Source organism: Hevea brasiliensis, chromosome 8, assembly GCF_030052815.1.
Source record: "Hevea brasiliensis isolate MT/VB/25A 57/8 chromosome 8, ASM3005281v1, whole genome shotgun sequence".
NCBI lineage: Eukaryota > Viridiplantae > Streptophyta > Magnoliopsida > Malpighiales > Euphorbiaceae > Hevea > Hevea brasiliensis.
The window spans coordinates 17,124,928-17,147,212 of record NC_079500.1 but is presented as its reverse complement, the minus strand read 5'-3'; the positions used below and the strand labels follow the sequence as shown (position 1 = coordinate 17,147,212).

The window sequence follows — 22,285 nt, the reverse complement described above, 5'->3', positions numbered from 1 at the left end:
TGTATGTGGTCCGTTTAAAGAAATGGCTAGAGGGGCTTTCATTATTTTATTACCTTTACTGATGATAAATCAAGGTTTGGGTATTTGTATTTGATGAAATACAAACATGAATCCTTTGAAAAGTTCAAAGAATTTAAGTCTGAAGTAGAAAATCAAACAGGAAAAAATATTAAAGCTCTTCGATCAGATCGTGGAGGTGAATATTTGAGTACTGAATTTGATGAATACTTGAGAGAGCATGGCATTGTTTCTCAGCTGACTCCTCCAGGAACGCCACAGCTGAATGGTGTATCTGAAAGGAGAAATTGTACCCTATTGGATATGGTACGTAGTATGATGAGCCATACTGATATGCCAATCTCCTTTTGGGGATTTGCATTAGAATCGACTTTATATATTACGAATAGGATTCCATCAAAATCAGTTTCTTCCACACCTTATGAGATATGGCATGGAAGAAAACCAAGTCTTAAGCATGTTAAGATTTGGGGTTGTCCAACTTATATCAAAAGTCGAACAACGATAAATTGGAGACGGATCGAGAAAAAGGTCGATTTGTTGGATATCCAAAAGATAGTTTTGGATATTATTTTTATTGCCTACTTCACAAAAGGTTGTGATAAGTAGAGATGCCACATTTCTTGAACAACGGTTTGTTCAAGAAGGAGGCAAAGGAAGGCAAATAGAGTTAGAATTGGAGAATTCGACCAACCAGCATCAGATGGATATAGATCCATCTAGTCAACCTATACCCATTGATGAAACATCTACATTTGTTCCTCGTAGAACAACCGGGTATCTCACCCACGGTGAGATATGGTTTTCTTCATGAAGAAGAACAAGAGTTGTCTACTCATGAAGAAGTAGATCATGGAGATGATCCACTTACCTATGAAGAAGCTATATCGGATATAGACTCTTCAAAATGGATTGATGCTATGAAATCAGATTGATTCCATGTATAAGAATCAAGTTTGGCAACAAGTTCAACCAACTGAAGGTATTGAACCTATATGGAACAAATCGTTTTTAAAGAAGAAAATACGTACACATGCAAAGGTAGAGACCTATAAGGCACGGCTAGTAGCGAAAGGGTTTCGCCAAAGGCAAGGAATAGACTATGAGGAGACTTTCTACTTTGTTGCCATGCTTAAATCAATTAGGATTTTATTAGCAATTTGCATACTATGATTATGAGATTTGGCGGATGGATGTCAAAGCGACTTTTCTCAATGGATACATTGAAGAAAACATTTTCATGGAACAACCTAAGGGATTTGAATCCCAAGATGGTTCCAAGGTATGCAAGCTAAAGCGATCCATTTATGGGTTGAAACAAGCTTCGAGGAGTTGGAACATCCGTTTTGATGAAGCCATTAAATCTTTTGGTTTTATGAAAAATGAGGATGAGCCATGTGTATATAAGAAGGTTAGTGACAGTGCTATCACTTTCCTTGTCTTATATGTGGATGACATACTGTTGATCGGTAATGATACAGTTAAGTTGACGACAATAAAGGTATAGTTTTCAAATACATTATCCATGAAAGACTTAGGGAGGCAACCTATATTCTTGGGATTCGCATCTATAGAGATAGAGCAAAAAGAATAATTGGTTTATCCCAAAGTCTATACTTGGAAAAGGTGTTAAAGAGGTTTAACATGCTTGATTCCAAGAGAGGATTGTTACCAGTGAGACATGGTATCCACCTTTCTAAAGAGATGTCTCCAAAGACACCTGAAGAAAGAGATAATATGGCCAGGATTCCATATTCCTTGGCTTTTGGAAGTTTAATGTAGGTAATGTTCTGTACTAGGCGGATATCGCATATCTTGTTAGTTTGACTAGCGGTATCAATCCAATCCAGTTTGGAACATGGATAGTCAAGAATATCCTTAAGTACTTGAGAAGAACTAAGGATTTATTCTTGATTTATGGAGGTGGAGACTTGCAATTGAATGGTTATCACGATTACGATTTACAATCAGATATCGATGATAGTTACTCTCCCTCTGGATTTGTGTTCATGTGTAATGGAGGTGCGATCGGTTGGAAGAGTTCCAAGCGAGCACGCATTGCAGATTCCACTCGAGGTGAGTATATTCTCGCATCGAGATCGCAAAGGAAGTTTGGATAAAGAAGTTCGTGATGAACTTACGATAATTCCTTCCATTGAGTCGTGGTTCCATTACCTTTGTGACAACAATGGAGCGATCATCTGAGCTAAGGAACCAAGGTCTCACCAGAAATCCAAACACATAGAAAGGCGTTACCACATTATCAGAGAAATAGTTGGGCGAGGCGATGTAGCCATGCAGAAAATAGCATCAGCTGAAATTCCAACTGATCCATTCACTAAGCCTATGTCACAGACTCAGTTAGACCGACATCTTGAGAAGATAGGTCTAAGATATTGTAATGAATGGCTCTAGTGCTAGTGGGAGATTGTTAGTAGTATGCCCTAGAGCATATCATTTAGTATGTATCTTGTACATATTTTTAATAATAAAAGGCATTTCCACTTTTCCGTTTACATAATATATTTATGTGTAATAGAAAAGGTCCATTGATATTTTGTTAGAAATATTATTCTTAAGTTGTTAAGAATATGAGTGACAATATTTCTAGCACAAAGTATCATAAATAGGTTCACAATCGAGGATACTTCATAATAAGGACATGACTTATCCAGAAAGATTGTATTCATGTTTGTTCCCAAGTTATTTATATGAGATGTAAATAAGATGGAATGGTGAGTCTCATGCCATATAACAAACATGATAGGCACTTATAAATGATAAGTAGGCCGAACCAGTGACACTTATGACAAGCACATGGAGTTTACTCTTGTCAATGTTTTGTCATAAATCATATCGATGCATATAATCTTTAGACTGAGATATACAGTTATCTTGTATATAGGTAGTTTGAGTTTGATACTGCTTTCATACTTGTACTATGTATGGGTATATGGGCATGTGTTGGCTCCTGCTAGTTATATATATGGAGGTAGGTGTTGATCAAGATGGAATCTGTTCCTCTAAGTAAATAGAGTTAAAATCCTATGTTCATTTAATTGTTCTTGATGTTTCAAGTTCCTGGCCAGGACAGATAGATTTATTCAGAAAAGAGTTTCTGATGAGAAAAATCTTTTAATCAAGAACTGGAATTAAAAGAGAACATAATATTCATAGCAAATGGAGTTTGACATAAACCATGACTCGGCTTGAGTTGGGATTTTGTAACAGAGAGATTCTAGTGCATGGTAACATATGATTATAGGTTCATTTAAGGTAAACCTTATTACTAATTGGGTGGCCATGACATGCTATGCTAGGTGTTAACCATGGTCTATGAGGTTCATAAAATGATTTAGAGAAATCATTTATGGTAAGAAAGAGTTCTGATGATATTAAGAGTTGATATCATGTCTCATTGCCAATTAGTGATGAGCCTAGTAAGTCACACACATACACAAGTTATCACCTATTTAAATATGATTTAATTAATTAATTAAATAGTTTAATTGATTAATTAAATAGATTTGGTTTGCAATTAAATTGCAAAGTCCCTAGCATGACTTGAAACAAAATCTAGATTATTGGATGTGTAGTATAAATTAAATTTATATTTAAAGTGTTTAAATATGAATTTAATTGATGAGAAATTAATTAATAGAGATTAATTAATTAATTTATATTTGATATAAATTAATTAGAAGAAGAAAATAATTATTTTGGGTTAAGAACTCAAAATTAAGACACAGGGGCATTTTGGTCATTTTGCAGTGTGACACGTGGCACCATGAGATGGTGACACATGGCATAACACATAAGCTTGCCAAATGTTTTTTTAATCATGTAAGATGATTAAAATCAAGATTAAATATAGGTTTGACACTTGGCACAATGTGATTGGGTCACTTAAACCTAGAGCTAATCAAAAGGTGACATGTGGCTAGGGTTTAATGTGTTAACCTAGCTATTTAAGTGTGGTTATGAAAAGAAAACATAACCAGCAGCCTCTCCTCTCATATGTCACGCCACTTTGAGCCTCTCCAGCTATTTCTCTTCATCTCTCATCAATTCAAAGAGATTAGCCATCAATCTCTTGAATTAAAAACACTAGAAATTGTTTCTAGTGTCCTGTTTGCATCTCTAATCTCTTAAAAGGCAGAACTTGAATTTCTAATTAATAGAAAAGGCTTTAGAAGCTGTTCAAGGGCTGCCATAGGTGTTCTTGGTGTGGACAAGCTAGAGGACAACATCCGGTGTCACGAAGACGAATCTCAAAGGCGCAGACTGCGGCACATCAAGAGGTTAGTGTAATCGTTCTTGATTTAATCTAGGGTTCTAAAATTAATCTGATTAATTTTAAAATCTTAAATGGCAAATACAGATCCAAAAACATATTAAAAGAGTTTTAATATGTTGTTTATCATTGAAATCAAATAGATAAAAATAAATCTTGCATGGTGCTTGTGACCCTAGGTGAAAATTTTTGAATTCAATGGTATAATCTTGTGTTTTTCACGCTTCCGTTCCTTCAGTTTCTTTTTAATTTACCTTTTACAAATGGTTTTCTTTAATTTCCCTCAAAATTAAAGTGGCGGCTCCTCACTTTTCCCACTTCGTGTGAGTGCTCGTCCAGGCGACCGCAAAAACCCTTGCGACAAGGGTTGTGCTTAGCGTGTTGGTTTTCCATAGGGTAGGTACTGGAGATCAGTCCCAGCAGCTGCAACAGCAACACCAGTAGTGCACTAATAGAGCTCTGACCAGATCTACCACTATCCAGAGTCACCTCACCGGTCTTTTGTATTTGGTAAGGCCCATGTATGAACTAGTATTTTGATTCATTATGTCTAGTCATGATGTATTTCATTTTGGACTTATAGTTAAACTTGAGATTGAAATGAAAACTTGTAATTTATTATCTATGAATTTCCATATGAATGCAATAGATGATACTTCATTTTGCGATCTCATAAATAGTTGTGAATGATATGATAAAAGAGAATATGATATGGACATGTAACAGGTGATTAGTGGAAACCCGCCAGATGCTAATAAAATAGGGCCTCTGTCCGGGTCTCCACAGAAATAGGATATATATAAAAAAAAATTCTACACATAGAATGCATGTTTTAAATGACATCAAAAGTTTACAATAGATATGATAACACAAGATAGGGTGCTCCGGCACCGAATGTGGCACTTCTTGCTCGGCTATACAGTAGACGGGTAAGGGGCGTCACATTTTAGTGGTATCAGAGTAGAGGTTTAGGTGGTCCTAGACCTAAATAGTTAGAAATAGATAGAGTGCATCACATGCATGGGCCTTTAAATAGAGTCGAGGTGACACCAATGCAGATCTATTTCTTTGTCTATTTTATAGGATCGATGGCATCTGATCCTTCAGAGCACGGACCTCCAGGACCGATAGAGGAGGAAGTAGAGAGTCACGCACCTGCTTCTAGTCAGGGGAGAGGTGGTAGTAGAGCAGAGTCATCTCGAGGTACTGTGAGTAGGGCACAGCAGTCCTTCTATGAACAGATGACACAGCTATTCCGTCAGATCACTAGAGTCATTCCTCAGCCACAACCACCTCCATCTCCACAGCCACAGTCATCTCCACCACCACCACTTGTATAGCCAACTCCACCCCCACAGCCGCAACCTGTACACAGATCTCCACTAGAGAGACTGCGAAAGTATGGGGTAGTTGACTTCAGAGGTAAGAGGGATGATGATCCAGCTGCAGCTGAGTATTGGCTGGAGAGGATAGAGAGGGTATTGCAACAGTTGCACTACACTCCAGAGTAGCAGTTGGAGTGTGCTCTGTCACTACTACAGGAGGATGCATATAGATGGTGGGTGACAGTATCTAGAGTAGTACAGCCTGCATAGATCATCTAGGAGTTCTTTCTTGCTGAATTCAGAAAGAAATACATTAGTCATGTGTACTTGAAGGCCAGAAGAAGAGAATTCTTAGCACTGAGACAGAGGCAGTTGACAGTCTCAGAATATGAACGGGAATTCGTGAGACTTAGCGGATATGCATTGGAGTTGATGCCGACAAAGGTTGATAAATGCAAAAGATTTGAGGACGGATTGAATGACAACATCAGGTTGATAGTGACATCTCTCCACTTCACAGATTTCTCTCTGTTAGTAGCATCAGCCCTTGATATGGAAAGAGTCAGAAATGAAGAGCAATCCAGAAAGGATAGGCAACGTAAGAGGGGTTCTGGATCTGGTCAATTCAGTTCAGCAGGCACAGGTAGTAAGAGGCCCAAGGAGTCTCAGGGTCAGACTCAGGGTCGGGGCAAGAAACAGAAGTCTCGGTTTGCTGCAAGGAGAGGAGGAGGACAGTCTGGTGCATCAGTGGGTAGTTCACCTGGTGTAGCTACACGGGGATCAGCCCCACCACCTGCTTGTGTTCATTGTGGTAGACCCTACAGAGGAGAGTGCAGATTGTTGATGGGTGGATATTTCAGATGTGGGTCTATGGATCACTTCCTGAAGGATTGTCCACAGAGGAACACTAGTGCTCCCACTGCTCCACCTCAGATAGAGAGGTCTGCCCCAGCAGCACAGAGGGGTAGGAGACCTACGAGGCCTGATACAGCTGGTACATCACAGAGGCCTACTGCAGAGACAGTGCAAAGGTAGGAGACTAGGGTAGCACCACATGCTTATGCTATGAGAGCTCGAGATGAGCCAGAACCAGCTGATGTCATTAGAGGTACATTTTCTTTTTATGACCTGCTAGTATGTGCATTAATTGATCCGTGTTCCACACATTCATAAGTGTGTATCACACCACCAATTGATAGAGGGGTACAAGTAAAGGAGCTAGAGGAGGACATACAAGTCATAAACACTTTAGGCTATAGTGTCATGGTGAAAAAGGTCTACAAGGGTTGTCCTCTAAAAATACAAGGGTATGAGTTTTTAGCTGACTTGATTGAGCTACCATTCCATGAGTTTGATGTGATATTGGGTATGGACTGGTTATCATATAATCAGGTAATGGTAGATTCTCGGCTAAAGAGGATGTCACTACAGACAGTAGATGGGGATGAGGTTACAGTTGTGGGTGAAGGAACTGGTTGTCTTTCCACCATCATATCAGCCACAACAGCCAGGAGATTGATAAGAAAGGGCTGTGAGGCTTTCTTAACATATTTGGTTGACACCAGGAAGACTAGCCCAAGCATGTAGGAGATCCCCACTGTATGTGATTTTTCGGATGTATTTCCAGAAAAGTTACACGGTTTGCCACCCTATAGAGAAGTGGAGTTTGCCATAGAGGTTATGCCGGGTACTGCACCGATGTCCATTGCTCCATATAGGATGGCACCTACTGAATTGAGAGAGTTGAAAGTTTAGTTACAGGAGCTACTAGACAAGGGCTCCATACACCTTAGTGTGTCACCCTGGGGAGCACCAGTGCTATTTGTGAAGAAGAAGGATGGTACCCTTCGGCTATGTATAGACTACCGATAGCTGAATAAGGTGATTATGAAAAACAAATACCCTTTACCTAGGGTAGATGACCTGTTTGATCAGTTGAGGGGAGCTGGGGTATTCTCCAAGATAGATCTCAAATCAGGCTATCCCCAGTTGAGAGTGAAGGAGACAGATGTTTCTAAAACTACTTTCAGAACCCGGTATGGACACTATGAGTTCCTAGTGATGCCATTTGGGCTGACAAATGCACCAGCAGCTTTCATGAACCTAATGAACCGCATCTTTCATCCCTACTTGGATCGGTTTGTTGTGGTCTTTATAGATAATATCTTGGTGTATTCTAAGAATCGGGAAGAGCATGATGAACACCTGAGAGTAGTATTACAGACACTGCGGGAAAAGCAGTTGTATGCTAAGTTGTCCAAGTGTGACTTTTTGGTTGGATGAGATATCCTTCCTTGGACACATTGTGTCAGCAGATGGAATCAGGGTAGGTCCAAAGAAGATTGAAGCAATAGTTGAATGGAAGCCGCCCAGAAATGTAACAGAAGTCAGAAGCTTTTTGGGGTTAGCTGGATACTACAAGAGATTTGTGAAGGAATTTTCCCTTATAGTAGCCCCACTGACTAAGTTACTGCATAAGAATGTAAGGTTTGACTGGAATGATAAATGTCAAACCAGCTTTGAGAAACTGAAGGCTATGCTTACAGAAGCTCCAGTGTTGACACAATCAGAGTCAGAGAAAGACTATGTGATCTACAGTGATGCCTTTCACAATGGGCTTGAGTGTGTTCTGATGCAGAAAGGGAAAGTAATTGCCTATGCTTCTAGACAGCTAAGGCCACATGAAAAGAACTACCCAACTCATGATTTGGAATTGGAGGCAATAATATTTGCATTGAAGATATGGAGGCATTACCTATATAGTGAGAAGTGTTACATCTACACTGATCACAAGAGTCTAAAGTACTTGCCAACTCAAAAGGAACTCAATCTGAGATAGAGAAGATGGATTGAATTCCTTAAAGACTATGACTGTGTGATCGACTACCATCCTGGGAAGGCAAATGTAGTGGCTGACGCCCTAAGCAGGAAGTACATGATGGCTTTAATAGCATTGAATTCTTGATTGTCTTTAGCACAGGATGGGGTACTTATGGATGAGTTGCTTGTAAAGCCAAACTTGCTACAATAAATACAAGAAGCACAGTTAAGGGATGAAAAGTTGCTAACTGTTATGGGCAGAACTCAAGAGGGGAAGGAGACTAATTATGAGTTAAAAGGAGATGGGTGCTTGTACTATAAAGGCAGAATATGTGTACCAAGAGATGAGGAACTGAAGAAGAATATCTTGAAAGAGGGGCACAGTAGCTTCCATGCTATGCACCCAGGAAGTACTAAGATGTACCAAAACCTGAAAACACATTATTGGTGGCCTGGAATGAAGAAAGAGATTGGTGATTTTGTGACTAGATGTTTGACATGCCAGCAGGTTAAGGCTGAGCATCAGGTTCCATCAGGGTTGTTGTAACCTATATCCATACCAAAATGGAAATGGGACCACGTTACCATGGATTTTGTGACTGGGCTACCATTGACACAGAGGAAGCATGATACTATATGGGTGATTGTGGATAGATTGACCAAGTCAGCTCATTTCCTACCAGTTAGAACCGACTACTCATTAGAGAGATTAGCAAAAATTTACATAGATAAGATAGTCCAGCTACATGGAGTGCCAACATCGATCATATCTGACCGAGACCCGAGATTTACTTCGAGGTTTTGGAAGAGGCTACAGGAGTCTTTAGGCACTCGACTACACTTCAATTCAGCTTTTCATTCACAGACAGATGGACAGTCAGAACGGGTGATTCAGGTAACCCTTAAAACCTAGTAAATTATTATAAATGTTAAAAGACTACTAAAAATGACATGAATCACATGATAGGTATTGGAGGATATGTTGAGAAGCTGCATCATTGATTTTGAAGGAAGTTGGGAGAAGTATCTTCCTTTGGTAGAGTTTGCTTACAACAACAGCTGCTAAGCCAGCATAAAAATGGCTCCATATGAAGCATTGTATGGGAGGAGATGTAGGACTCCCTTATGCTGGACAGAAATGGGTGAAGAGAAAGTAGTGGGCCCAGATTTAGTGAGACAGACTGAGGAAAAAGTGAAACTCATCAGAGACAATTTCAAAGTCGCCTCAGACAGACAAAAGTCATATGCCGACCTGAGGAGAAAGGATATAAAGTATGAGGTTGGCGAGAAGGTGTTTCTTAAGGCATCACCTTGGAAGAAAGTGTTGAGATTTGGTAAGAAGGGTAAGTTGAGCCCTAGGTTTATTAGTCCATATGATATCATTGAGCGTATGGGTCTAGTAGCCTACAGGCTAGCTTCACCACCTGAGCTGGACAAGATCCACAGTGTATTCCATGTGTTGATGCTCAGGAGATACAGATCAGATCCTTCACATGTCATTTAAGCAGAGGAGATAATTATGCAACCTGATTTGACATATGAAGAAGAACCAGTCAGAATCCTGGCACGAGAAGTGAAAGAACTCAGAAACAAGAGGATCTTACTAGTTGAAGTTTATTGCTTTTAAGTGATAAAAAATGATTCCATGAGAATGTGTGATGAGTTGAAATGTTTGGGCGTTTGATTGTGTAGTGTTTGTGAAAATTTAAAACTTTGAAAACTAGGGTTTATGTAAATGCTTGAGGACTTGGTGTAAATGTTGAAATTGACCTATTGAGTTGAGATTGTTGCTTATAGAAGTGTATTGCATGCAAATTGAAGTAAGGAAGTTGAAGGAATTGAGATATTGGGAGTGTTCAATTTTCTGCAGGTTTGGACTCAATGAGTCCAGTGGGTTTATTGACCCATAACTGAAAATGTGTGACTCCAATTAGTATGAGGCCAATTGGATGTGAAACTAGACTCAAAATAGCCCATCTTTCATATAGACACCATGCCCAAATTTTGCCAAAATCATGACCAATTCTCTACCCAAACCCGGATGACTAAAACTGCCAACTCAAAAAATGACCAAATGCACAGTACATGTTCATTTGGCCATAACTCTCTCTATACAGGTCCAAATGACCTAAAATTTACATTAATGGAAAGCTTAGACATAGGGCTACACTTTTCATGTAGACCACTTGACCCAGTTTTGCCTTTAACCAATTCAAATTGTTAGCACATTTTGGGTCACTAAAATTGCCAACCCAGAAAATAATCAAATGAACAGTACATGTTCATTTAGTCATAACTCTCTCTATAATGGTCCAAATGACCTTAAATTTACATCAATGGAAAGCTTAAACATAGGGCTACACTTTTCATGTAGACCACTTGACCCAGTTTTGCCTTTAACTAATTCAAATTGTTAGCACATTTTGGGTCACTAAAACTGCCAACCCAAAAATTGTCCAAAATACTGTTCCTTTGGTATGCTTGACCAGTTTTGGCAAAAATGCCATAACTTGGTCTCCAAAGCTGCAAATTGAGTGAAACTAGTGCCAAAAGTTTTATAAGACACTGCATAACAATTTTTATGTTTTGACCAAGCTCTAGAAACCATTGCATCCTAGGAAAAATATTAGCCAAAGTTAAGAATTGAAATCTGGAAAATGTTAAGTTGAACCCAGAATGTCATTTGATAATCGTGTGTTCATTTGGCCATAACTCCCACTAGGAAATTCCATTTGAGATGTGCTAATATGATCTAGAAACATGATACTTAGGGCTACAATATTGATTTAGACACCTTTGCCAAATTCTAAGTGTAAAGACCCCAAAAAGAGGGTCAAACATACTACCCAGAAGTTGGTTATTGCCCTTATAGGACTGAGAGTTTAGGTTAATACACTGACTATAACTTACTATACCAAGCTTAAAAAATTATGAAATTGCACCTAGGAGTCCCTAAAACATAGAGGAACATATCTTGTGAAGGAACCTAAGTCTAAAAATGACCATAAAATAATCAAATGACTGGTCAAAGTTTATTGACCAAAAATTGTAAATTTTGGACAGCTTAGAGGCAAAGGGACCAGTTATGGTATTTTGACCATAACTTGAGTTCTATAACCCCAAATTCATTGATTCAAAAACTGAAATTCAAGTTTAAACATAGAGGAGCATTTGTTATGAAGGAAGTGTGACCAAATAGACATCCTAACCTAGTCAAATTCCTAGATAAAGATAACACATTAAAATGAACCTAAAGAAAGGTTCATGGGGAAAAAATGCTATATATGATAATTAAAATACTCATAAGGATAATTAAATATTAAAAATGATATGAATATGTAAATTGGGACTAATGTCCTATTAATAATAAATTAATAGTACCAATGAAACGATGCAGAAAAAATAATGTGATGAATAGTGCTAAAATAATTAAAAATATTTAATTGCTCATAGTATACCTAGACTTATTTATTTAGTTTGGATAAATTGGTATAACAATTAGGGACTACAGATAGCAGTACTGCCTACTGAGAAAATCTTGAACTGACAATATATGTCTGGTATGATTGTTCTACAGGCTATACGCCTACTTACTGGCCATTGTGCCTACTTTATTTCTGGCTTTACAAGCCTGACGGTAGTCTCGGGCGACGGTGGTCTCGTCGACAGACGATATCGGATAGACATATGATTGTCTAACCAGTACACACCCGTGCATCCAGCTTTTATAATTTATTATAGGTTTCTTGGGCACTGATAAAAATTAATTAAGACTTAAAATACAAAAAGTAATCATAAAAGATCCCGATAATGTTAATTGCTTCCAAAGAGTAATAAAAATATAAAAGACCCAGAAATTATGATTTGCAGATATTATTTCAATTGTTAAATTATTTTTATAATAAATTATGCACCATTAAGCGTTATGCTTAGCACGTTGGTTTTCCATCGCGTAGGTACTGGAGATCAGTCCTGACCAGCGACAAAGACACTATAGTGCAGCGTGAGCTCGACGGATACGCCCTTTGTCGAGTCACCTCACCGGTTTTTTGTATTTTGGTAGGGCTCATGTATAGACTAGTATTTTGATTCATTATGTCTAGTCATGATTTATTTCATTTTGGACTTGTAGTTAAACTTGAGATTGAAATGAAAACTTGTAATTTATAATCTATGAATTTCTATATGAATGCAATAGATGATACTTCATTTTGAGATCTCATATATAGTTGTGAATGATATGATAAAAGAGAATATGATATGGACATGTAACAGGAGATTAGTGAAAACCCGCCAGATGCTAATAAAACAGGGAAGGCTCTGTCTGGATTTCCACAGAAATAAGATATAAAAAAAAAAATTCTACACATAGAATACATGTTTTAAATGACATCAAAAGTTTACAATAGATATGATAACACAAGATAGGGTGCTCCGGCACCGAATGTGGCACTTCTTGCTCGGCAATACAGTAGACGGGTAAAGAGCGTCACAATTAAATTATTATAAATATTAAAATTTTAGAAATTAAACCATTATAAAATGTGAAATATATTGAACTAAATTATTAAATATTTCAATATATTAATAATTCTTCTATTTTAATTTTTGTAGAATAAGAAATAAATATAAATACTTTTTTATTGGGTTATCTATGAGCTTTACACTCCATGATTAGATTTTAACTTAATGCGATAGGGAATTGAACTCACATGGTATCATCACATAACAAATTAAATAATAAACAAGAATTACAACACCAATTACAATTAAAAATATTAATTTCCCTAGTGCAAAAAAAAATTTTTTTTTACAAGAACGTTGGCAAATAACATGGGGCATGGACAAACTAGGGTGCATATAATGAATAGTAGGAAAAAAAATGGTAACTTCATAGCTTATGCTACATGCAAAGCCTTGAATTCCTATTTTTTACATGTAGGGAATATTTCAATATATTTTATATTTTCTCTAATTTAAGTTCAATAACTCCAATTTTCAAAAAAAAAAAAAAAGTTAAATAACTCCATAGACAATCAAGGTCTATTGGTTCAACAAAACTTGGTGGAGCCTCTTGACCTTCAAAGGACCTGTGAACTAGTTCAGGGTCGATTACGGCAGAAGATATATCCTGGCTAAGTGAAAGCTCCATTTTTGAGTCCTACTTCATGTTTGGTCCTTGGTTTTCAAGCATCATCTTCAAGATGGACTGTTCTGGCAATTTGGGTTCTGCAAGTTAGCAAAACTTGGTGAAATTTGAGAGGAATAGAAAGAGTTTGGAAGACAGGTTTTTGAAAACAGAACTGAGGAAGGGGAGGAAGAAGACGTGAGGAAGGGGAGGAAGAAGACGTGAGGAAGGGGAGGAAGAAGACATGGAAGTCAAGAGAAAAGAAGTATTGTCAAAGCTATCAAACATGTCTTCTTTGGCTTTTTGGTCCTCCATTGGCTTGGAGAAGCAGGTCACGTGTGATGTATTGTCCTTAGAAGTCCTTGTCTCACTGTTGTGTGGAGAAGAATCCATCAATGGAGGCCATAAAGATGATGGCCCTAATTCATTTCCACATGAACTCATCCTCACCAACCCTGCAATATGGGTTTTTTTTTTCCTCTAGAGCTCTTTTGAAAAACTTTGCAAATAACCCATTCATTCTGCAAATAGAGCAAGAGAATTCATCAATATTCAATAGTAGCACCAAGAAGGCACAGTAAATAAAAAAACAAAACAAAGTAAAATAGGGGAAACAGAAGAAGAACAAGACCTTTGCTATTTTAGGAAGATTATACACCAAGTATTTTCCCTCTAATCTATACTCGTGCATAACCCAATTGGTTTTTGTTCCTTTAGGGCTCTCCCTTTGTAGAAAACCAAAGTGAAGGGTTTTAGCTCTGTAAATTGATAAGTGCATAATTAATATTTTTACTCACATCACATTTAGTGCGTCTAGTATATTTTTATGCCTAATTCAGTTAATTAAAGTCTAATTATTAATTAGGCATATTTTTAGAGAGTTGTTGGAATAACTGTGTTAAATTGAGAAATTTTCAGCATTTGCATTAATTTGACATTTGTTGTATTTTTCAGATATTTCTAAAGTTGTCGATCTCCAAATCTAATGTTGTTTAATTCATTGCAAAGCTAAGTTTGAGCACTACAAATGACAAAGAGGGACCAAAGCCCAAATCATTCTCCAAGGTTGTCAAAATTAGCTATGGATCTATTACAAAAGCTCACACTTGATGTGTCATGACCAGTATTGGGATTTATTTATATCTAGAGCTCCAGACGTCCAAATGAAGCAAGCTCAGGCCCAATTGAACCTTAAGAACCACCTCTAATTTCTATAAGGGGCTAAAGATAAGACTATGTCGTTTTAGTGGTTAAAAAATGACAGTAAAGTCAAATTTATGGGTTGGATCATCTATCAGAACCAGTTTTGATTTTTAGCCCATAATTTAGGCTGTAGACCTCCAATTTGGGCAAATGAGGACTCGTTGGAAAGCTAAGTAGTAGGGCTACAACTTTCCTGAAGAAGTCAGAAACAAAATCTTTAACGATCGGGTTCCAACCACTAGAGGAATTGTCCACTCTGGCCATAAGTCTCAAGGTTTTGTCCCATATGTGGAGTGGAGAACTTCCCAGGAGGTCACCCATCCTAGGATTTCTCTCAAGCGAGCATGCTTAACCTTGGAGTTCTTTTAACTCTCCAGGCCATTCTACCAAAAGGCGCCTCTAGTGATTAGTTCCCCTATTTTATATATCATTACTTTTTGAACACAAGACCATCTCCGTGCTTTGCCGATGTCTGATTTGCCTAAGGGACCTTTCTCCCCCCCTTTCGGGACTCAACGTCCTCGCTGAGGTTTGCCTAACCATTGCCCAAGAAGATACGCTAGTGGCTCTAATACCAATTGTAACGATCGAGCTCCATTCACTAGAGGAATTATCCGCTTTGGCCATAAGCCTCATGGTTTTGTCCCATAGGTAGAATGGAGAACTTCCCAGGAGGTCACCCATCCTAGGATTTCTCTCAAGCGAGCACGCTTAACCCTGGAGTTCTTCCAACTCTCCAGGCCATTTCATCAAAAGGCGCCTCTTGTGATTAGTTTCCCCCTTTTATATATCATTACTTCTTGAACCCAAGACCATCTCCGTGCTTTGCCGATGTGGGATTTTCCTAAGGGACCTTTTTCCCCCCCTTTCAGGACTCAGCGTCCTCGCTGAGGTTTGCCCCACCATCACTCAAGAGGACACGCGAGTGGCTCTGATATCAATTGTAACGATCGGGCTCTAACCACTAGAGGCACCTTTTAGTGGAATGGCCTGGAAAGTTGGAAGAACTCCAGGGTTAAGCGTGCTCGCTTGAGAGAAATCTTAGGATGAGTGACCTCCTGGGAAGTTCTCCATTCCACACATGGGACAAAACCGTGAGGCTTATGGCCAAAGCGTACAATTCCTCTAGTAGTTGGAGCCCGATCATTACAATCGTATAATTCCTCTAGTGGTTGGAGCCCGATCGTTACAATCGTAACAATTGTAACGATCGAGCTCCAACCACTAGAGGAATTGTCTGCTTTGGCCATAAGTCTCACGGTTTTATCCCATGGGTGGAATGGAGAACTTCCCAGGAGGTCACCCATCCTAGGATTTCTCTCAAGCGAGCACGCTTAACCCTGGAGTTCTTCTAACTCTCCAGGCCATTCCACCAAAAGGCGCCTCTAGTAACGATCAGGCTCCAACCACTAGAGGAATTTTCCGTTTTGGCCATAAGCCTCACGGATTTATCCCATGGGTGGAATGGAGAACTTCCCAGGAGGTAACCCATCCTAGGATTTCTCTCAAGTGAGCACGCTTAACCCTGGATTTCTTTCAACTCTCCAGGCCATTCCTCCAAAAGATGCCTCTAGTGATTAGTTTTCCCATTTTATATATCACTACTTTTTGAACCCAAGACCATCTCCGTGCTTTGCCGATGTGGCATTTGCCTAAGGGACCTTTCTCCCCCCCTTTCGGGACTCAGCGTCCTCACTGAGGTTTGCCCCACCATCGCTCAAGAGGACACGCGAGCGGCTCTGATACCAATTATAATGATCAGGCTCCAACCACTAGAGGTGCCTTTTGGTGGAATGGCCTAGAGAGTTGGAAGAACTCCAGGGTTAAGCGTGCTCGCTTGAGAGAAATCCTAGGATAGGTGACCTCCTTAGAAGTTCTCCATTCCACCTATGGGACAAAACCGTAAGGCTTATGGCCAAAGTGGACAATTCCTCTAGTGATTGGAGCCTTATCGTTACAATTGGTATCATAGCCTGGTTTCGATCTAGGGACCTGTGGGTTATGGGCCCACCACGCTTCAAGGTACCTTAGGCAAATTCACATCGGCAAAGCACGGAGATGGTCTTGGGTTCAAAAAGTAATGATATATAAAATGGGGGAACTAATCACTAGAGGCGCCTTTTGGTGGAATGGCCTGGAGAGTTAGAAGAACTCCAGGGTTAAGCGTGCTCACTTGAGAGAAATCATAGGATGGGTGACCTCCTGGAAAGTTCCCCATTCTACCTATGGGACAAAACCGTGAGGCTTATGGCCAAAGCGGCAATTTCTCTAGTGGTGGGAGCCCGATCATTACAATTGATATCAGAGCCGCTCGCATGTCCTCTTGGGCGATGGTGGGGCAAACCTCAGCGAGGATGCTGAGTCCCGAAAAGGGGGAAGAAAAGTCCTTTGGGCAAATCCCACATCGGCAAAGCACGGAGATGGTCTTGGGATAAAAAAGTAATGATATATAAAATGGGGGAACTAATCACTAAAGGCACCTTTTGGTGGAATGGCCTGGAGAGTTGGAAGAACTCTAGGGTTAAGCGTGCTCGCTTGAGAGAAATCCTAAGATGGGTGACCTCCTGGGAAGTTCTTCATTCCACCTATGGGACAAAACCATGAGGCTTATGGCCAAAGCGGACAATTCTTCTAGTGGTGGGAGCCCGATCATTACAGAATCGGAAGGAAAGTGGCTGAAAATTGTCCGTGATTGTAAAGCAGAGAATTTGTCTTTTTGAATTTCAAAAATTTTCAAAGTTTGGTTCTTATATGTGGATTAGGTTTTTGATTATAAAGATCATCTTTGGCAGCAGCGGACATTCATTCACACCTTCATTCTCCATTCACGTTCATTATTTTGGATTTCTTCATTATTACCACTTATTGCATTCATTCAGAAAATATTTCATTACTGGTAATTTCAGTTAATTTTTGGTGGAATCGGCAACCATCATAGATTTCCTTGTCTTTGCTTGTGGCTTTCAATAATCAGAAGCAGTAGCTCTATTCCTATGGGTCATAGAGATAACAAGATCCCGAAAGGACATTATTGTAGAAGAGTTATTTGTTCGTCCAAAATCAAAAAGGACCAGTTTTTACCTGGAAGATTATTCTACTCTATCCAGATCGTCTCTAAAAAGAATATTTTAATTATCTATATTTATATTTTTTTTCTCTTATGAGAATATTTTGTTGTGCTCATCTTATTATCCTTATTAATGAACTGCTAAATTTTATTTAGAAAAAATGATAAATTTTACTCAAATAATTATTTTATTAACAGATTACATATATTTACAATTAAATTGCTTTTTTAAAAAAAATAAATGAATTAAATTGTATTTTGTAATACTTCAAAAATTAAATTATAAATTATCTAATAATTTTCTAGTGTAAAACAAAATTATAGTCAAATCCAACATTACAACATTAAAATTTCCTTCTTCAAAATTTGAAAAAGAAATCGTGCTTGCTTTTTAAAAGGAAAAAAAAAAAAAAAAAGGGCCACGTTTTTAGGTGATTGATCATAAAAAAGAAAAAAAAAATTTTGTGTACACACGAGTATATGTGCATTCGTCAACTATTAAAATTTTAATAAACTATAATTTTAAATATGTCTTAGCATGATTTTATATAGGATTCACCATGATTTTATATAATGTGGCAACTGTATAATGGTTAGATGTACATCTTGGATGTAGATAAGATTTTTAAAAAATAAAATTTGAAAAATATATTTCTACCTTAAATATTGATCATAAAAAATTAATCTAAAGTTATTATTATGAATTATTATTAGTCCACAAGTATCTTTAATCCAATCAAAATAATATTGGCACAAAATATAAATAAAAAATTTGTAAAAATAAAAAATATAAGATGCTATTTCAAAATTAATTTATTTTAATCAGACTTTTTTATTTTAAAAAAAAGGAAAATAAAATAAAGAAAGGCTAAATCACACAGAATCTTGAAGCAGAAGGCTACCGATTTATCTTAATCAGATTTAAAATAACCTAAGTAATTAAATGATAAATATATAAATATATTGCTATATATGTTTGGATTATCTTAATCCGATTTAGAATAACCTATATTATTAAATTAAATGATAAATATATAAATATATTGCTATATATGTTTGGATTATCTTAATCCGATTTAGAATAACTTATATTATTAAATTAAATGATAAATATATAAATATATTGCTATATATATTTGGATTATCTTAATCCGATTTAGAATAACCTATATTATTAAATGACTATTAATATATTGCTATATATATTTGGATTCTATATTTGCAAATGAGATTCATTTAAATTTGATTTTAATTTAAATTATTTGACTTTTTTTTTATTTAAATACATGATTTTTCACATTCGGATCATAGTGATATTCAGGTAATTCCTTTTACTCTAGCATTTAAACCCCTAATGTTGCAATGAGTGAATTCTCTCTTTAATTACTTAGATTATTCCAAATATGTTAAGATCTCATTTAAATTAAATATGAAATATCATCTTTTTAAAGTATAATTTGAATTTCAATTGGATTCAAAAAATCTGAACATCTATGTCAATTTTAAATTTGAATTTCAATTGGATTACAATTTTAGATTAATTATTCAAATCATTTACTTCTCGAGAAATTTTGATAAAAATTATGAGCACTGAAAATAGCAAAATTAATTGTTTTTATTATTAATGAAAAAAAAAAAAGAGATTCTTGGCTCAAAATATAAACAAAAAATTATAAACATGAAAAATTAAAAATATAAGATTCTATTTCAAATTTAATTTATTTTAGTCAAATTTAAAATAATCTAAGTAATTAGATGATAATTATATTAATATATGGGCATATATGTTCTATAATCTCAAATGAGATTCATTTAAATTTGATTTTAATTTAAATAATTTTATATCTAAAAATTTAATAAAAATCATGATTTTTGTTTCCATTTTTATAATAATATTTGGCTTTTATATGGAAAAGGAAAAAAAAAAAAAGAAAAATATAGCAACGATCTATGACTTAAAAGTTCTCTGTATAGTTTTAAGGCCATTTAAATAATGAAAATAATTTATTGATTTTCTCATTTAAAAAAATAAAAATAATCATATACTAAGCCACAATTTTATTTTAATTATATATATTTTTTATTTAATCTAGCCAGTGACTATCCCTTGAGTTAAAGAAATATGATTTCATGACTCTTTGGATTTTTCATATTTATGATTTTATTAATATTTTGTATCAATATTATTTTTATTAGATTCGAAATTTATTGACTAATAATAATAATAACCATATTTTTGTTATCATTATTTAAGGTAAATCCATAAGAATAATGATAATATTTTTCATTAAATGATAATTACCTTCTAAAATCTCAAATGAGTTTCATTTAATTTTGATCTTAATTTAAATTATTTGAGTTTATTTCTTTAATTACTTAAATTATTCTAAATCTGTTAAAATCGCATTTAAGCATAAAAGTAATTAAGCATAAAAAACATATAAATTGCAATTCAATAATAAAATAAAAGAAAAATCATGTTGCATGAGTAAACATTTATTTTATATGTATATGTATGTATTAAATTACTCCCTTAAGAACATGCAATTGTGGAGCTAATCGCCCTAAACCCAAATGGACTATCGGAAGCATAGGTGAATTCTAATTGAGCTTTTGGACCAAGGACTCCTCCATTGTATGTAATAATGCAATCATCATTCTGTTTTTCTAAGTAAGGAGGATTGACTGTATTCACCGCTTGAAATCATTTGCAGTCTAATTTTACGCCTATTTGAGCGCAGATGCAATTATTTGTTATTGTCACTTTCCAATTATTTTTCACTCTCACTTGATCAATTGAGATTCTCAAAACTCCTTCACATTGACAATTCCCTGCAAATTTCATAATTGGATGATAACTAAATTAGATAATATAAACATATGAAGCACATATAAAAAATTAGTATAAATGATAAACCTCTTCTCATATAACCGATTTTTACCGTTAAAAAATAGGATTTATAGGCAAAAAATTAGAACTAGTTACCTCTTTGCATATGACTTTTTTTTAATCAGCATTAAATTTTATTAAATTAAAATAAATGTCAAAAAAAAAAAAACTTAGCAATATCACTCTAAAAAATAAAATAATGCATCACAACTAGAAAAATTTTCGACATTGTTGAATGCTAAGCTAAGCTCTCTTTTTGTTTTTGAACATATGATAAGCAATGTGAGGTTTAAACTTCAGTCATTTATATAATTTTTTAGATAACTATTGTGGTATGCATTAAATGCAAAAATATTATTAGGATTCAATAATAAATTTTTATTTGTAATAATTTTGAGCTTTTGTTTTTGTTATTTTAATATTAGTAATCACTGAAAAATAAATCCAATATATTCAATTTGTTTTTCTTTTGCGCAGCAATTAAGAGATTTAAATCTTTCTTTAAATGGTATAAATTGTTATTACAATATCCATTTTTCCAATAAAGAAAAAATATTTAGATTTTCAATTAACAAACCAATATTTATATTTCCTTCTTCAACATTTAATAAAGAAATCGTGCTTGCTCTTTAAAAAGAGAAAAAAGTTTTAGTCGATTGTTCATGTTTCAAAATATCATATTCTCATCTATCTAAAGAAAGCATTTTTTTTTTTTATGGTATTCCCATGTGGTATATTTTTTTTAATATTGCCACACTTCACTTCCCATAAAAAGATTAATTATGCTAATTAGTAAGCATTTCTTCTTAAATGATAATTCTTTCTATCCTTGCAAATCATTATTATAATACCATTCTTAGATCAATTTTAGTCTTAATTTTATTTTAGTTTTATATATTAAAATTAAAAAATATTTATGTATTATCTATATATTAAATTTTTTTATAGTTACGTGTAAAGCACAAACAACTCTCTAATTTTAGCCTTTTTCTCGTTGTATAATGATAAGGGTTATCAGTATAGATATATGACTAAAAGCTAAGGCTTATCTCTAATACCTGTATATATAGCTCATAGCAATTATTACAATCCATTTGACTTCCATTAAAAAAAAAATTACTTTACAATTCATTCAATTGTTGGTAATCTCAAATTAATCATTCAATTACAATTTATTGTCAATCAATTTTTAATCGAAGCAATTAATTTAAATTTGAGGGACTAAATTTATTATAAATATTAAAATTTTAGAAACTAAACCATTATAAATATTGAAATATATTGAACTAAATTATTAAAATTTTCAATCTATTAATGATGAATTTTAACCGAATAAGTGTTTTTGTTAACATATTACATATATCAAAAATTAAATTATTTTTCATTAAAAATAAATAAATTAAATTATAACCTTGTAATACTTGAAAAATTAAATTATAAATTTTCAAATAATTTTCTAGAGTAAAACAAAATTATAATCAAATGCAACATTACAACAGTTTGACAAAAAATTATATGGGTTTAGTTATGCAGGTGGAGA

General features: G+C 35.4%; 1 pseudogene; it reads right to left on the bottom strand.

Moving 5' to 3' along the window:
* Positions 1 to 5,584: 5,584 nt before the first annotated feature.
* LOC110670687 (NAC domain-containing protein 100-like) lies at positions 5,585 to 17,817 on the bottom strand (annotated as a pseudogene).
* Between the last annotated feature and the right edge of the window lie 4,468 nt (positions 17,818 to 22,285).